Below are 15931 nucleotides of genomic sequence, written 5' to 3'. Positions count from 1 at the left end.
CACAAACCAATGAAATTGACAATCACTGTTCAGGAAAATTCTAGACTTGACTACTACTTAGAATTTGGAAAAATGTGGAAAAGAAAATAGCATCACTGTGAAATAATACAGGCTCACAAAAAATGAGTCAGACTAGATCAACCTCTTTGGCTTTTGTCAAAGGGCCCTGATGTTTCTAACACAAGAAAATGCCATAGACAGACATTGAAGTATTTTATGTCTTTTTTGATACCTGTGACCAGTAGCAATTCTGTCCACTAACTGAAACACTTACCATATTTTCTTAAATGGATTTGTATACATGAAGCATTCATTACCATTTTTATATTCCTTCCACAATGCTCAGATATAGTAGGTACTCAGTAAATGTCTGCTGAATTTATTCATAAATGATGCTATACTTTAAGTTTCTTTGGAGAGTCTAGTGAACTTTTCAGTGGGAGGTTAGTGTTTCAAGAAAAGGTCCTAACAATAAATACAAGCAAAGGCCACTAATTTTCTTGAGCCAAGGAGGGGAAAATAAATTTTTCCCCTCAAGTTTTTAGATAAGGGGAGGAAATTCATTTGTTGGTGCTTAAAAAATAAACACCTGGGGTCCCATTAGTTTCCATTTGTCCACAACTACTATACCCTGAGCCCCTGTTTCCAATCCCAAAATCTGAGTGGCATTAATTCAGCTCATTTTCCCCAACATCCTTGACAGTCAACTTTTCAGGATATTAAAATTTAGCATGATCTGAACTATACCAAAACACAGTAAGGGAGCTGGGAAGGGAGGCACATGATGTGATTGGCTCGGGTGTCACAAGCCTCCTAAGAAATGTCCTGCCCTCATTTAGATAAGCAGTTCGGTTAGTTTTTCATCATTTGCTTATTTTTTTAGATTGAGATTAACTGTATATTCACATTCTAAAATACTGTTATTTGGGCGGCACCTGTGGCTCAAGGAGTAGGGTGCCGGTCCCATATGCCAGAGGTGGCAGGTTCAAACCCAGCCCTGGCCAAAAAAAAAAAAATCCTAAAATACTGTTATTTTAGTAATTCCAATTCTGTACCAGAGAACAGAAATCCTGATTTTCCTTTTTTTTTTTTTATTAAATCATAGCTGTGTACATTGATATGATCATGGGGCATCATTCACTAGCTTCACAGACAGAAGTCCTGATTTTCCAACTGACTCTCTGATACCTAAAAAAAAAAAAAAAAAATTGGAGTTGAACTTTAAAAGAAAAAGAATTCAGGACTTCGAGTAAAAGGAAACAGCTAATCTTCCTAAATGTTTAAGTTACAACATAAATTACAGGTAACTCCCACCATAAACACAGCTGTGCTATCTCTTCTCATGACATTAAAGACAAACACTCTTCCATCAAGATCTCAGGAAAAGTGACAGAAGTCTGCCTTTGTAGGGAGCAAATTAAAACAGTCCTGTTGGCATCCCCAAAACACAGTGCATTTGAAGATGTGGGCAAACAAACTCCTCCCTCCCATCTACTCTCTCTGGCTTTGAGATAAGTAGGAACATTTTCTTTAAACAGCTTCTAGATGAAAGGCAAGGGTTTCCAGCTGGAATGGGAGCCTGTGTGTCAATGACAAACACATGCACTGAATGTCAACAACACAACAGCATGAAATATTACAGGAAGTGCCTCAAATGACTATTCAGTGTAGGCCTGGCTGAGCCCACAGGCACAGCTATGGAGCTGTGTCCCGTTTATGGAGAGACTGGGCTGAGAATGCAGAAGGAGGCAACAGAAAAAGTAATTCATTCTCGAATAACCCAGGTAATCTTAGTGTACTGAGATAGTCTCGAAGCACCTAAGCACATATTCTGTTCTTTTTTTTTTTAACAGAACTATATCTTTGACATCTCTAAATGGTATAGCCAGAAAGAGAAGAAGAGAGAAGGAAGAGGAAGAGAGGAGAGAGGTAAAGAAGAGGAGGTGATCTTACCAAAACCTGGGCTAGAATCACAGAATTTTAGAGCTGGGTGGAATTAATGATGAAACTCCATAGTTATTAAGCCCAACTGTACTTTAGAATCCCCTGGGGAGCTTCAGAAAAGATGAGATAGACAGATATCCCCTCATTGCACACCCCCAGACTCTGATGGATTTGAGCTACACTAGGGGGAAGATGTGTATATTTTAAGCTCCCAGGGGTAGGATCCTGTAGGAAAGTCAGAGTTGACAAACACTGATCACATGAAAATCTGTATTCAGGCTAGGATACCAGAGGTCCAGGGCACTATGGAATCAGAAAAAGGGAATCCCTAGCCACTTTGCCAGGCTAGAAGGAAGTTGTGAAGTGCTGCTAAAATTGAACCTTAAAGGACAAGCTGTCAAATAAAAAAGACAAAACTGTATATGGAAGCAAGGTACATGCATACACAGCATGCTAAGGAGTTTGACAATTATGCAAAGACATGTCATGTATATCGGTTGTGTTTGTCTGCCAAGACTCCTTCCCCACTTCAGCTGATAATAGAAACAATTCATGGGGTTTGGATGGGGCTGATTCTGTCCTTCAAGCCACAGGAGGTGAATGTATAACTCAGATATGGCCAAAGAGAAGACCCTATGACTTGAGTATCAGCGATTGATTTAGGATCTGTGATCCTCATTGGGACATTTTTGCCACAACTGTGTGGAAAGATGTTCTCTTTTTGCTATATCATGCAGCTGGTAGGGTATGAGTCCTGACATACCAGTGATCACCAAGCCCAGCAGTGCATAAGTTTAGAAGTTCCTATCAAGCTAGGCCTAAAGTCAGATCGCTCTCTTGGATTTCCCAGTGATGTAGGTCAAATAAATCCCCAGACTTGCTTAGTATAGTTTGAATTGGGTTTTGCTCACTTACAAACAAAAAACCTGACTAATATAAGACCATTATTGTATTTTAGAAAAGCTATTTCAGTGCAAGGTAGAGAATGACACACTATTTCAGAGGCTAACTACAGTAATGGAAGGGATAAAGAGTGAGGGCCTGACCTACGCAGCAAGAAGGGTGAGGAAGTGGGGGAAGGAGAGAGAGCACAAGCAAGTCCATGTGAGCATGCTCACCCCACCATGATGTTTATGGAATAATAGATGATGATCAGAAAAGAAGGAACAAATTGATTCATTCATTCGACAATTCTTTTTGCATTTAGTGTACCTGCGCATGCACCTCCATTTAGTGTGGAGCAACTGGAAGGAAATCCCCATATTGGGATAATTGCCTCTGAATGGAAACAAGAGAGTAGACTTTGCACCCAAACTTCTGGCAAGTCTGGGGAGTGGCTGAGGGTCTAGTTTTTGTTTCTCCTGACTTGGCGCACTGGCAGGATCAGTGCCAACGTTTGCAAGCCATGAAAAACAAAGGCTAGCAGCACATTAGAGGTGAACTTCTAGAAGAAGACACCAGGGGGTGCAAGAGTTTAGAAAAGGTTTGAGAAGTCACCAGGGCAGGGGTCCTCAAACTTTTTAAACAGAGGGCCAGTTCACTGTCCCTCAGACCGTTGGAAGGCCGGACTATAGTTTAAAAAAAAAAACTATGAACAAATTCCTATGCACACTGCACATATCTTATTTTGAGGTAAAAAAAACAAAGTGGGAAAAAAAACAATCACACCGCCTCATGTGGCCCACGGGCTGCAGTTTGAGGACCCCTGGCCGCCCTAGAACATCTAGCTGAGTTGACTGGTAAAGGTCTTCCAATGTACAAAGCCAGTATGCAGACTGGGAGAAGTGGATGTTTTTCCAATGTCCAAATATTGGGGGAGTGGGAATTTACAAGTATACAAATGAACAAGGAAACATAATCCAATCAAAGGATTAAACTGAAATTCCATAGACTAACCTTAAAGAATGTAGATTTATGAGCTGCCTGACAAAAAGTTTAAAATAACTGTCATAAAGATATTCAATGAATTAAAAGTGAATACAGATAGACAACTAAGTGAAATCAGGAAAACAATGCATGAACAAAATGAGAATATCAACAAAGAGGTAGAAATTAAAAAAGAAAAAAAAAAAAGGAACCAAACAGAAATTCTAGAGTTGTAGGCCAATAAATTAGATAACTTACAATAAATGAATATACTCCTAGAAATACACATAGAAAGTTTGAACATAACTACTAAGTTTTTGAATCAGTAAGCAAAAACCTCTTCATAAAGAAAAACCCAGAAACTCTTCATAAAGAAAACCTAGAACCGAATTCTCTTCACTAGAGAATTTGGCCACGCATTTAAAGAATTAAAATCAATCTCAAGACAATTAACACCAATACTCTGGAAATTCTGCTAAAAATTAAAGAGGAAAGAATACTTCCAAACTCATTCTTTAAAGCCAGCATTACCCTGATTCCCAAGCCAGACACATACATTATAAGCATAGAATACTACAGACCAATGTCCTTAGTGATTAATACAAAAATCATCAATAAAATGCTAGCAAATTTCATTCACTTGCACATTAAAAGGATTATACAACATAAACAAATGATATTTGTTCATAGGAAGTAAAGATGGTTCAACATACAAAAATTAATCGATTAATATACCACATTAACAGAAGGAAGGATGAAAATTGATATGATCATCTCAACTGAAGCAGAAAAAGCATCTGACAAGATTCAACACCTTTTTATGATAAAATCATGATAAAACAAACTACAACTAGAAGATAACTACCTCAATATAATAAAGACATTATGAAAAGCCCATGGCTAACATCATACGTAGGGGTGGAAGACTGAAAGCTCTTCTAAGATCAGGAAAAAGGCATAGTACCTGTTCTTACCATTCCTATTCAACAGTGTTGGAAGTTCTAGCCTGTATAAAAAGGCAAGACCAGAACAATTAGGGAAAAAATATACAAGGAATGCAAATTGGAAGGGAAGTAAAATTATCACTGTTCACAGATGACATGAACTTACATGTAAAAAACTCGAAAGATTTCACACTGAAAAAAAAAATCCTGTTAAAATTAATCAATAAATTTATCAAAGCTGCAGAATACAAAATTGACAAATAAAAATCATTGCATTTCTACAGACTAACAATGAACAATATGAAAAGGAAATTAAGAAAACAATTCCATTTACATGGCATCAGAAAGAATAAAATATTTAAAATAAACCTAACCAAGGAAGTGAGAAAGCAGCTCATTGAAAACTAGAAAATAGATAAAGTTGTCCTCTGTCACCACTACTATTCAATATAGTGCTGGAAATTCTAGCCAATACAATCAGGCAAGAGAAGGAAATAAAGGGCATCCAAATGCGTGTAGAAGAGGTCAAACCCTCCCTCTTTGCTGACAATATGATTTTATACTTAGAGGACCCCAAAGATTCAACCACAAGACTCCTGGAAGTGATTGAAAAATACAACAATGTCTCAGGATATAAAATCAATGTCCACAAATCAGTAACCTTTGTATATGCCAACAATAGCCAAGATGAGAAGCTAATCAAGGACACAATTCCCTTCACAGTAGCTTCAAAGAAAATTAAATACCTAGGAATAAACCTAACAAAGAGGTGAAGGACCTCTACAAATAAAATTATGAAACCTTAAGAAAAGAAATAGCAGAAGACATTAACAAATGGAAGAATATACCATGCTCATGGCTGGGAAGAATCAACATTCTTAAAATGTCTGCACTACCCAAAGCAATCTATAGATTCAATGCAATCCCCATTATAATATCATCATCACACTTTCAAGATTTCGAAAACATAATTCTTCATTTTGTATGGAACCAGAAGAAATCAGGTATAACCAATGTAATCCTTAATAATAAAAACAAAGCCAGGGGTCTCACCCTACCAGACTTTCAACTGTAATACAAGGTCACAGTGATCAAAACATCATGCTATTGGCACAAAAATAGAGATATTGACATTTGGAACCAAATAGAAAACCATGAGATGAAACTAATTAGTTTCATCTTACAGCCACCGGATTTTTGATAAACTACACTGGAGATAAGAATCCCTATTCAATAAATGGTGCTGGCAGAACTGGATAACCATATGTAAAAGACTGAAACTGAACCCACACCTCTGACTACTTACAAAAATTAAGTCAAGATGGATAAAACATTTAAATCTGAGGCATGAAACAATAAAAATCCTTGAAGAAAGTGTGGGGAAAACACTGGAAGATATTGGCTTGAGGAAAGATTTTATGAAGAATTCCATGGCAATTGCAACAGAAAAAATAAACAAATGGGACTTAATTTAACTGAAAAGCTTCTGTACAGCTAAGGAAACAACAACCAAAGCAAACAGACAACCATCAAAATGGGAAAAGATATTTATACTTATGAATTGAACAAAAGCTTAGTAACTAAGATCTACAGAGAACTCGAATTAATCAACAAAAAAAGACCAAACAACCCCATGTATCACTGAGCAAGAGACATGAATAAAACCTTCTCTAAAGAAGACAGACAAATGGCTAACAAATATATGAAAAAATGTTCATAGTCCCTAATTATCAGAGAAATGCAAATCAAAAACCACCCTGAGATATCACCTAATCCCAATGAGAATGGCCCACATCACAAAGTCTCAAAGCTGCAAACTTTTACACTGCTGGTAGGACTGCAAACTAATACAGCCTTTGTGGAAGGACGTATGGAGAATCGTAAAGAACTCAAACTACACCTCCCATTTGATCCTGCAATCCCATTACTAGGCATCTACCCAGAAGAAAAAAAAAATTATCATAAGGACATTTGTACTAGACTGTTTATCACAGCTCAACTTAAAATTGCCAAAAGGTGGAAACAGCCTAAATGCCCACCAACCCAGGAATGGATTAACAAGCTGTGGTTAATCCAAGTTGTGTATACCATGGAATACTATTCAGCCACTAAAATATGGAGACTTCACATCTTTTGAATGAACCTGAATGGAAGAGGAACATATTCTTCCTAGTAAAGCATCACAAGAATGGAGAAGCAAGAATCCAATGTACTCTATTCTAATATGAAGGTGATATATGAGCTAATACAAGGGAGGGTAAGAGGATGAGCAAGTGGGGAGGGGGAGAAGGGAGAGGGATTTGGCGTCACGGTGTATGGCACACCACTTGGGGGCAAAACACAATTATAAGAGGGACTTTATCTAACAAATGCAATCAGTATAACCCAATTCTTTGTATTCTCAATGAATCCCAAATAATAAAAAAAAGAAAACTAGAAAATATTGCTGAATAAAATTAAAATAGACACAATATATCCAGTGTTCATGGGTTGGAACACTTAATATTAAGATGTCCATACTACCAAAGCAATCTACAGATTCAAAGCAATTTTTATCAAAATCCCTACAGCATTTATTGTAGAAATGGAAAAATTTATCCTAAAATTCCCATGGAAACCCAAGAGATCCTGAACAGCCAAAACAATTTTGAAAAAGAATTGTTGGGGCGGCGCCTGTGGCTCAGTCGGTAGGGCGCCGGCCCCATATACCGAGGGTGGCGGGTTCAAACCCAGCCCCGGCTGAACTGCAACCAAAAAAAATAGCTGGGCGTTGTGGCGGGCGCCTGTAGTCCCAGCTACTCGGGAAGCTGAGGCAAGAGGATCGCTTAAGCCCAGGAGTTAGAGGTTGCTGTGAGCTGTGTGATGCCATGGCACTCTACCGAGGGCCATAAAGTGAGACTCTGTCTCTACAAAAAAAAAAAAAAAAAAGAAAAAGAATTGTTGGAGTACTCATCTTGGAGGACTCACTCTTCCTGATTTCAAAACATATTACAAGGCTGGTAACAAAAAAGTGTGATATTGGCATAAAGACAGTTAACAGACCAATGAAACAGAGGCCCCAGAAATAAATTTTCACATATATGGTGAAATGATCTTTGACAAAGGTGTCAAGACCACTCAACAGAGGAAGGATAGTCTCTTCAACAGGTGGTACTGAGAAAATTGGATATCCACATGCAAAAGAATAAAAATAGGCACTTATATTAAGCCATATACAAATATTAACTCAAAATGATTTAAAGACCTAAATGTAAGACCTAAAATTGCTAGAAAACTTAAGGGAAAATATTCATGACACAAGACTTGGCAATGATTTCTACCAAAAGCAAGAACAGACAAATGAGACTACATCAAACTTTAAACTTTTTTTATCAAAGGATACAATCCATGAAGTGAAAAGACAACCTACAGGACAGGATGAAATTTTTTGCAAATCATGTATCTGATAAAGGGCTAATAATGTCCAGAATATAAAAAAATCCCTGCAACTCAGGAAAAAAAAAACATCAAATAACCAGATTTTAAATATGGCTAAAGAACTTGAATAGCTATTTCTCCAGGAAAGATATATCAATGGCCAACACATATATGAAAAGATGCTCAACACCAGAGAAAGGCAAATCAAAACTTCAGTGAGATATCACCTTACATCCATTAACATGGCTACTATAAATAAAAGCACAGAAAATATAAAGTGTTGGTGAGTGCTATGATTTGAACATTTGTCTCTTCCAAAACTCATAGTGAAATTTAATCACCCATGTGGCAATACTGAGAGATGAGGCCTTTAAGAAGTGATTAGGCCATGAGGGCTCTGCCCTCATTAGTGGGTTAATCCATCCATTAATGCATTAATGGGTTATCACGAAAGTAAGGCTAATGGCTTTAGAAAAAGAAGAGAGGGCTCGGTGCCTGTGGCTCAAATGGCTAAGGTGCCTGCCACATACACCTGAGCTGGTGGGTTCGAATCCAGCCTGGGCCCACCAAACAACAGTGATGGTTGCAACTAAAAAATAGCCGGGCGTTGTGGTGGGCGCCTGTAGTCCCAGCTACTTGGGAGGCGGAGACAGGAGACTCACTTGAGCCCAGGAGTTTAAGGTTGCTGTGAGCTATGATGCCATAGCACTCTAACCAGGGCGACAGCTTGAGGCTGTCTCAAAAAAAAAAAAAAAAAGAAGAAGAGAGGCCTGAAGTAGTGCACTCATCGCCCTGGCCATGTGATGTCTTGCACAGCCTTGGGACTCTACAGAGTCTCCACCAGCAAGAAGGCCTTCACCTGATGCAGCCCCTTGACCTTGGACTTCTCAGCCTCCATAATTATAGAAATAAATCCATTTTCTTTAAAAATTACCCAGTTTAAGGTATTCTGTTATATGCAACAGAGAACAGACTAAGACAGTGAGGATGTGGAGAAATAGGAACACTTGCATACTGATAGTGGGATTGTAAAATGGTGCAACCACTATAAAAAACAATATGACAATTCCTCAAATCTTTTAAAATAGAACTACTATATAAACCAGCAATCCTACTTTTCTGTATATATATAAAAAAAAAACTAAAAATAGTGTCTCACGGACATTTTTCACACCCATGTTCAATAGCAGCACTATGAATAAGAGCCAAGAAGTGAAGCAACCCAGATATCCATCACTTGGTGAATGAATGAACAAAATGTGCCAGGTTACTACAATGGAATATTATTCAGCCTCACAAAGGAAGGAAGTTCTGTCACATGCTACAAGGAACCTGGAGGACATTATGCTACATGAAATAAGCCAATAACTAAAAGAAAAATACTGTATGATTCTACTTACATGAAGTGTGTTTAATTGACAGACTCATGGAGACAGAAAGTATCGGGGGCTGGGAGGAGAAGGAAAAGGAGAGTTGTTGTTGATTAACGGGTATAGAGTTTTAGGTGTGCAAGATGAAAAGTTCTGGAGATCACTTCACAGCAATGTGAATATATTTAACGCTACCGAATTGCACATTTTAAAAAGGATTAATATGGTAAATTACATATGCTTTTTCTCATTAAAAAAAAAAAGTGTGGAGACCTTCAAGAACCTGATGAAGGTTATATACTCAACCCCTTACCAGAACAATGCACAGACATTTTATACAATTTCAGGGAGACAAAGGATATCTACTGAGGGAGAGACATAGGTAAAAACTGCTGATACGTGATAAATTTCGTTAAGAAAAATAAGGAACAGAGAAGACAAATTATTTGTCCAAGATCTCAGGGACAAAGTGCACGTTAGACTCTGGGTCTCCTAATTCTCTTCTGGTGCCTTTCTACCATCTCATGTTATTGCCTCTTACGTTGGAGGCTAAATTTTCATTAAAAATTTGGCAGAAAGTAGAACTGCAATTCAGCAGCAACAAAGGCCTCAGCTGATCCTATAAGGAGCTCTGGAGTAGAGGCAGCTATTCACAGTTGTGCTAAGTTGGAGAAGGGCTGGAGGGTGGGACAGAGAATGAATCCCATTCTCCCCGATCAACCAGTCAATATATGCAGCTGCTCAGAAGGCATGTGACCTAGGGCCAGGAAGAGGTCTCCAGGACCACAGGTGAGAGCCACCAGCCATCAATACAGAGAATAGGCAGCAGAATGAGCACCTGCGTCCTACGGAAAGGGGAATTTGGTCAGGGCACTGTCACTCCCAATATAGCAAGTGTGGGATCACTTGCAACCAGCTTCCTATTCTCAAATAACCTCATCCCCTTAAAGCAACATTCTCCTCTCACCTCTGCACTTTTGGAAGAACTGGGATCAGCCCATAGAACATCAAGAGCAGAAAGAATCCAGTTACAATGCCTTAAGCACGTCTGGGTGAGACCGAGGACTCCTCTGACATTGTCATGACAATTGACCTTGACAAAATTGGGGAGTCTGCTTCTGAACATAGTCTCTGGGGGATCCCAAGAGTAATGGGATGAAATCGATCAAGCAGTACACTGTTTCGCTTTATAGCCTTTCCAATTGACACACAAACTATAATGAATACTTATTTCCTGATTTACATTTCGGCCTTCACACAATTTGCAGCTCCTGCCATGTTTACATGCACCATCTGGAAGAACTAATGAGCCAAGGAGCACCAGAAATTATAACTTCCTTTGACTAAACCTAGAAGATTTTTACTGGCAATAGAATGATTTTGCTTTTTTTTCCCCTGGAATTGTAAGGAGATTAAAACATGAGTTTCACTGAGTGTAGAGAAGGAAGAAATATGCAAAGCGAATTTTAATAGAATGAACCTGCAGGCATCTGGCATTCCTAATCAATTCAGAATAATTTAGTCATTATAGCTCTAGTCTCATGATAGAAAGTCTCTTCTGACATTGGAATTCTTAAAAATGATTACCTAGGCCTTACACACATGTCACTGTGGGGCTCGGTGGGCATAAAAGAGAGCACACAGGAGAGCTGAGTCGCAGAGTGGAAGAACTTGGTCTCTGGTCCCCCACAGTCTGAGTCTACAACTGTCACTTACCATTGGTAACACTCTGGACAAGTCACCTAACCTTTCAGGTACTTTGTATGTATATAAAACAGAGATAATAACAGGAACTACACAATGGGATTATTATGAGAATTAAATGAGATAATGCAAGTAAATTACATTAAACTGTTAGGGCATGACACTAAAGAAATACTCAGTAAAACATTCACAGGTATTTCCTGTCTTTAGAGACAAAGAAAAAAAAAAAAGAACAGACAGATTCTTCTTTGAAAAGCAATTTAGTCTCTCTTGGGTCCACATTGCCCTGGGTAGCTGGGAGTGGTGTTATACAATTGTAGTCCCACCTACCGGGTAGGATGAGGCAGGAAGATCACTTGAACCCGGGAGTTCAAAACCAACCCCGGGTAACATAGCAAGATCCAGACTATAAAAACAAAACAAACAAACAAAAAAAGTTGCCCTGGGTAGAGGGTAACTAAGGATAACATGGATGAATTCATTAAAACATCCATAGCTAAGTTAAAGTGTTCATTTTTATTCCATGACAAAGTGTGAAGTTCTTCAGATTAGCCCTGACTTAGCAAGCTAAATTCAGTGTACTCCAGGAAATGGAAATGGATATACAGATGGGGTCAACTACTTGGGAAAAACTCACACTCTAATTCTGAAGTTAAATTTAGAAAAGGAAACAAGTGACTCTTCCAATCATTCCTGTTGCCATAGCAAACAGCTCCCCCACTGGCAAAGTGAAGGAAAGAGGTAAATACATGTATTACCACTACCCAGTGAATCCAAAAGACAGTCATAATCCTTGAAAGTTGACTGAAGAGAATATATTCAATTTGACATGCTAGCCTTAACATAATTTGTATGGGTTTTTTAAAATAGTATTTGTTATTTGTTTGTAAAATAGAAAATTACATATGAAAATTGAGAAACTACACGAAACTTTTAAGAATGATAACAAATATCACCCAAATTCCCCAATTCAAAACCAACCCCGGGTAACATAGATCAATTTCCTTCTAGTTTATTCCTATGCAGAAATGGGTCAGCTTTAGTTTCCTCCCCCCCCCCACCCCCAGAATTGGAGTCATGCTGTCTATTCAATATTTGACCCTGCTCTTTTCATTTAATATTACAGGTAAACATTTTCCAGTTTTTGAAAATGTGATTTTTTAGCAATGTGTAATGCCCTGTTTTACAGATCCAACTTATAGATTATTTTATGAATTAGTTGTTTTAAATTTTTTACTCTAAAAAGCTGCAGTAAACATCTTTGCTCATTAATCTTTGTCCCAATCTGCTATTTTTTGAGACAGAGTCTTACTATGTCACCTTTGGTAGAATGTCGTGGTATGATAGCTCACAGCAACCTCCAACTCTTGGGCTTAAGTTATTCTCTTGCTTCAGCCTCCCAAGTAGCTGGGACTACAGTCACCCACCACAATGCCTGGCTATTTTTTGGTTGCAGTTGTCATTGTTGTTTTAGCTGGCCTGGGCTGGGCTTGAACCCGCCAGCTTCAGTGTACATGGCTGGTGCCCTATTCACTGAGCTACAGGCACCAAGCCCCAATCTGCTTTTTTAAAGATAGATTCCTATAAATGGAATTACTGCAATAACTGTATTTTTAAGTCAATTAATGTCAACCAATTGACTTCCAAAAAAATGATATCAACTTACATTTTTATCAGCAACGCATACCAAACCTCTGCCAGCACCAAATTTCACAACTTTTAAACTGACAAATATATACCATGCAAAATAACTGATATCTTGAAAATAAGATTATTTTAACTGTCTACTTCTAGGTTAAAATTTAAAAATTAATTGATAATAATTGGGTCAAAGGTAATTATTGTGTAATCTCTATCATGATTAGTCTTATGGTTGAATTAATTGTGTATTCTTTTATCTGTGAACTGTCCTGTACACAGTTCATGCTCAACTATCATTTAAGGATTGGAGCTGATTGTGCTATCCAGCCTTTAGGATGACTTCATCTCATCTTATGAAAGATGGAGGTAAGGATCACAAAACTCAGAAATGCCCATCTACTACTCACCATAGTCCTGTCAGAATCAGGGGAAAAAGTTAAACAAACCACAGCAAACCAGACCCTCAGTGACAACACTGACATGCCATGAACAAGATCAATAGCTTCCAAACTTAACTGACACAGAATGAGAACATTTACATGCTGACCTAGCACACATTTACATATGCAGAGATGTATAATTAAAATATGATATATATTTTAAACTTCTCTTATAACCTGTGATGTGCTCTGGTGTTTTCTATTTCAGTTTTTCAAGAATGTTCATCACCATTCACCAAATTGTTTCACAATAGATGGTTTGGAAAATAATTCATTTGACCAAATCATAATTGGCCTCCAGTTCTATAGCAGCCTTGGGAGCTAGCAGCTTCCATACCTATTAGGGAAGGGGAGACCTACCTTGACCCTCACCTGCCCCTTTTTACACAGGCAAGTCTGCAGAGGCTTCCTTGACCCCATGAGGTCTTACCAATGTACCTTTGTTTTCTTAGACCACTGCTCCAGGAAACAGTTGGTAAACCTACAATAGTGTTGCAGACTGGCTATTGTCTCAAGAAGTCCAATGACAATAAATCTTTTTTTAAGTTACGCAGTGTTTATTTCTAGAATTTTCTGGTTAATATTTTTTGATCATGACTGTAGATAATTGAAACATGGAAAAGGAGTAAACTACTTTATAAAAATGGATGAGAATAATATTTAGAGGGAAATATCTTAAGATGTAACATAAAACAACTGAACATGAATAACATCCATATAAGAAAGAGAGTCAGTAATTCTGGAGCAAGGTCTAGGCTTCTGCACTTTCATAAAATCCATGATTTATATCTACAATTGTGAAGATAGAAATTCTTAAAAATGCCAGATTCAAACTGAAATGGTAAAGTTCTAACCAATACATGTTAAACAATAACTAAAATTATGACCAATATCACTATACTGTTGTTTTATAATAGAGAATAAATCTTTAATTATTAGATGTAAGACTTGCACACTGAAAATGACTGGCAATATTATAATCAACCCAAATGGATGAAAATACTTAGGAAAGATGTCCAGATTTTGCATCAAGTCCTCAGTTTAGCTCTAGAAATCAGAGCAACTCAGAAGTATGACTGAGTATCAGATTCTAAATGTCAGCTTCCATCACAGGTTGTGCTGAAGGCTACAATACTCTTTACAAGGCAGCAGAAGCCATAACCTTCTTAGTAGCTCTAACAACCATTTTCTGAGTCCAAGATTCAAAAGCAATCAACACCTCTACTCATTTCCAGAGACTAGAGTACCAAGCAATGGAGTTTATAATGAAGGCTACTAATGAGGCAGTTCCTGATAGGATGAAAGGGAAATGGCAAAGACAGCGTGCAAAGTCTCCACCATTTTTCACAGACACGTCAAAGCTAGCTTTCCAGGCTAACAAATAATGCTCTAGAATTGATGCAAAAGGTGAAGGAATCACTTTCCATTGTGTACAGTGAATCATCTCCTGGGAATAAAGCTTTAAAATACATATACAAGCTAAAAACAATTAAAATAATTGTTTAATAAAAACTACCATAACAAAAGAGACAGATCCAAGTAAACTCACATGTTAAATGAATAGTTAGGTCCCAGGCACCATATTAAAAGTCTTATAAGCGTTTAAGCCTCATCATTCTATGAGATCTCATTTTCCAAATGAAGGAAATGAGACATAGAAGATACAAATAATTCACCTGTGAAGGAGGACAGTTGTCTTCTAACATCCATTATCCTCTTATTATTTTAATAATAAACCTCTCAGTTTTAGCTGACCATGTAGCCACCTGACTAAAGACAACATTTCCCAACTCCTTTGTATGACCATTATCTTAGTCAGCTTGGGCTTATTTAGCAAAATACTATACAGTCAGTGGCTTAAACAACTGAAATTTTATTTTGCACAGTTCTGGAGACTGGTAAATCTAAGATGAAGGTGGCAGCCAATTCACTTTCTGGCAAAGGCTCTCTTCCTGGTGTGCTATGTCCTCAGGTGCAGAGAGAGGGTAGGGGGCAGGCAGTGCATACAAATTCTCTAGTCTTTGTCAAGAAGGGCACTAATCCCATCATGAGGGCCCCACCTTATGACCTCATGTAAATCCAATTACCTCCCAAAGGCCTAACTCCTAATGCCATCATATTGGGGATTGGGATTCAAACATATGAATTTGGAAGGGACACAAGCATTCAGTCCATAACTGCCTGTATAGTTAAATCCTGGACTGCAAGGGCAAGTGACACACTAACTTCTGGAGTTGATCCCTTAAAGGCATATGCCCTCTTTTTCGTCCCTTCCCACCAGCTGGGATGCAGATATGGCAGTGGAAGCTGGAGCAACCCCCCTGAAATACAAAACAGAAACTGTAAGTTGAAGGTGGGAGAACACTAGGAAATTAGTTTCTGTGAAGTTGACACATAAACTCTAAAGTGTATGTATACAAGCAGTCCCCAGGTTACAGACCGGATATGTTCTAGAGAATGTCTTTTGGTTGGTTTTGTATGTAATTTGGATCCCTAATGAACAGTGCAAATACTGTAATAAAAAAATACTATAATGGCTCTGTGGTAATAATAATACAGTATAATACTCTAATTATAACAACACCCCTGTACTATAATAATAAGT

Source organism: Nycticebus coucang, chromosome 2 (genome assembly GCF_027406575.1).
Source record: "Nycticebus coucang isolate mNycCou1 chromosome 2, mNycCou1.pri, whole genome shotgun sequence".
NCBI lineage: Eukaryota > Metazoa > Chordata > Mammalia > Primates > Lorisidae > Nycticebus > Nycticebus coucang.
The sequence above is the reverse complement of the archived record's forward strand: the minus strand, read 5'-3'. Positions refer to the sequence as shown.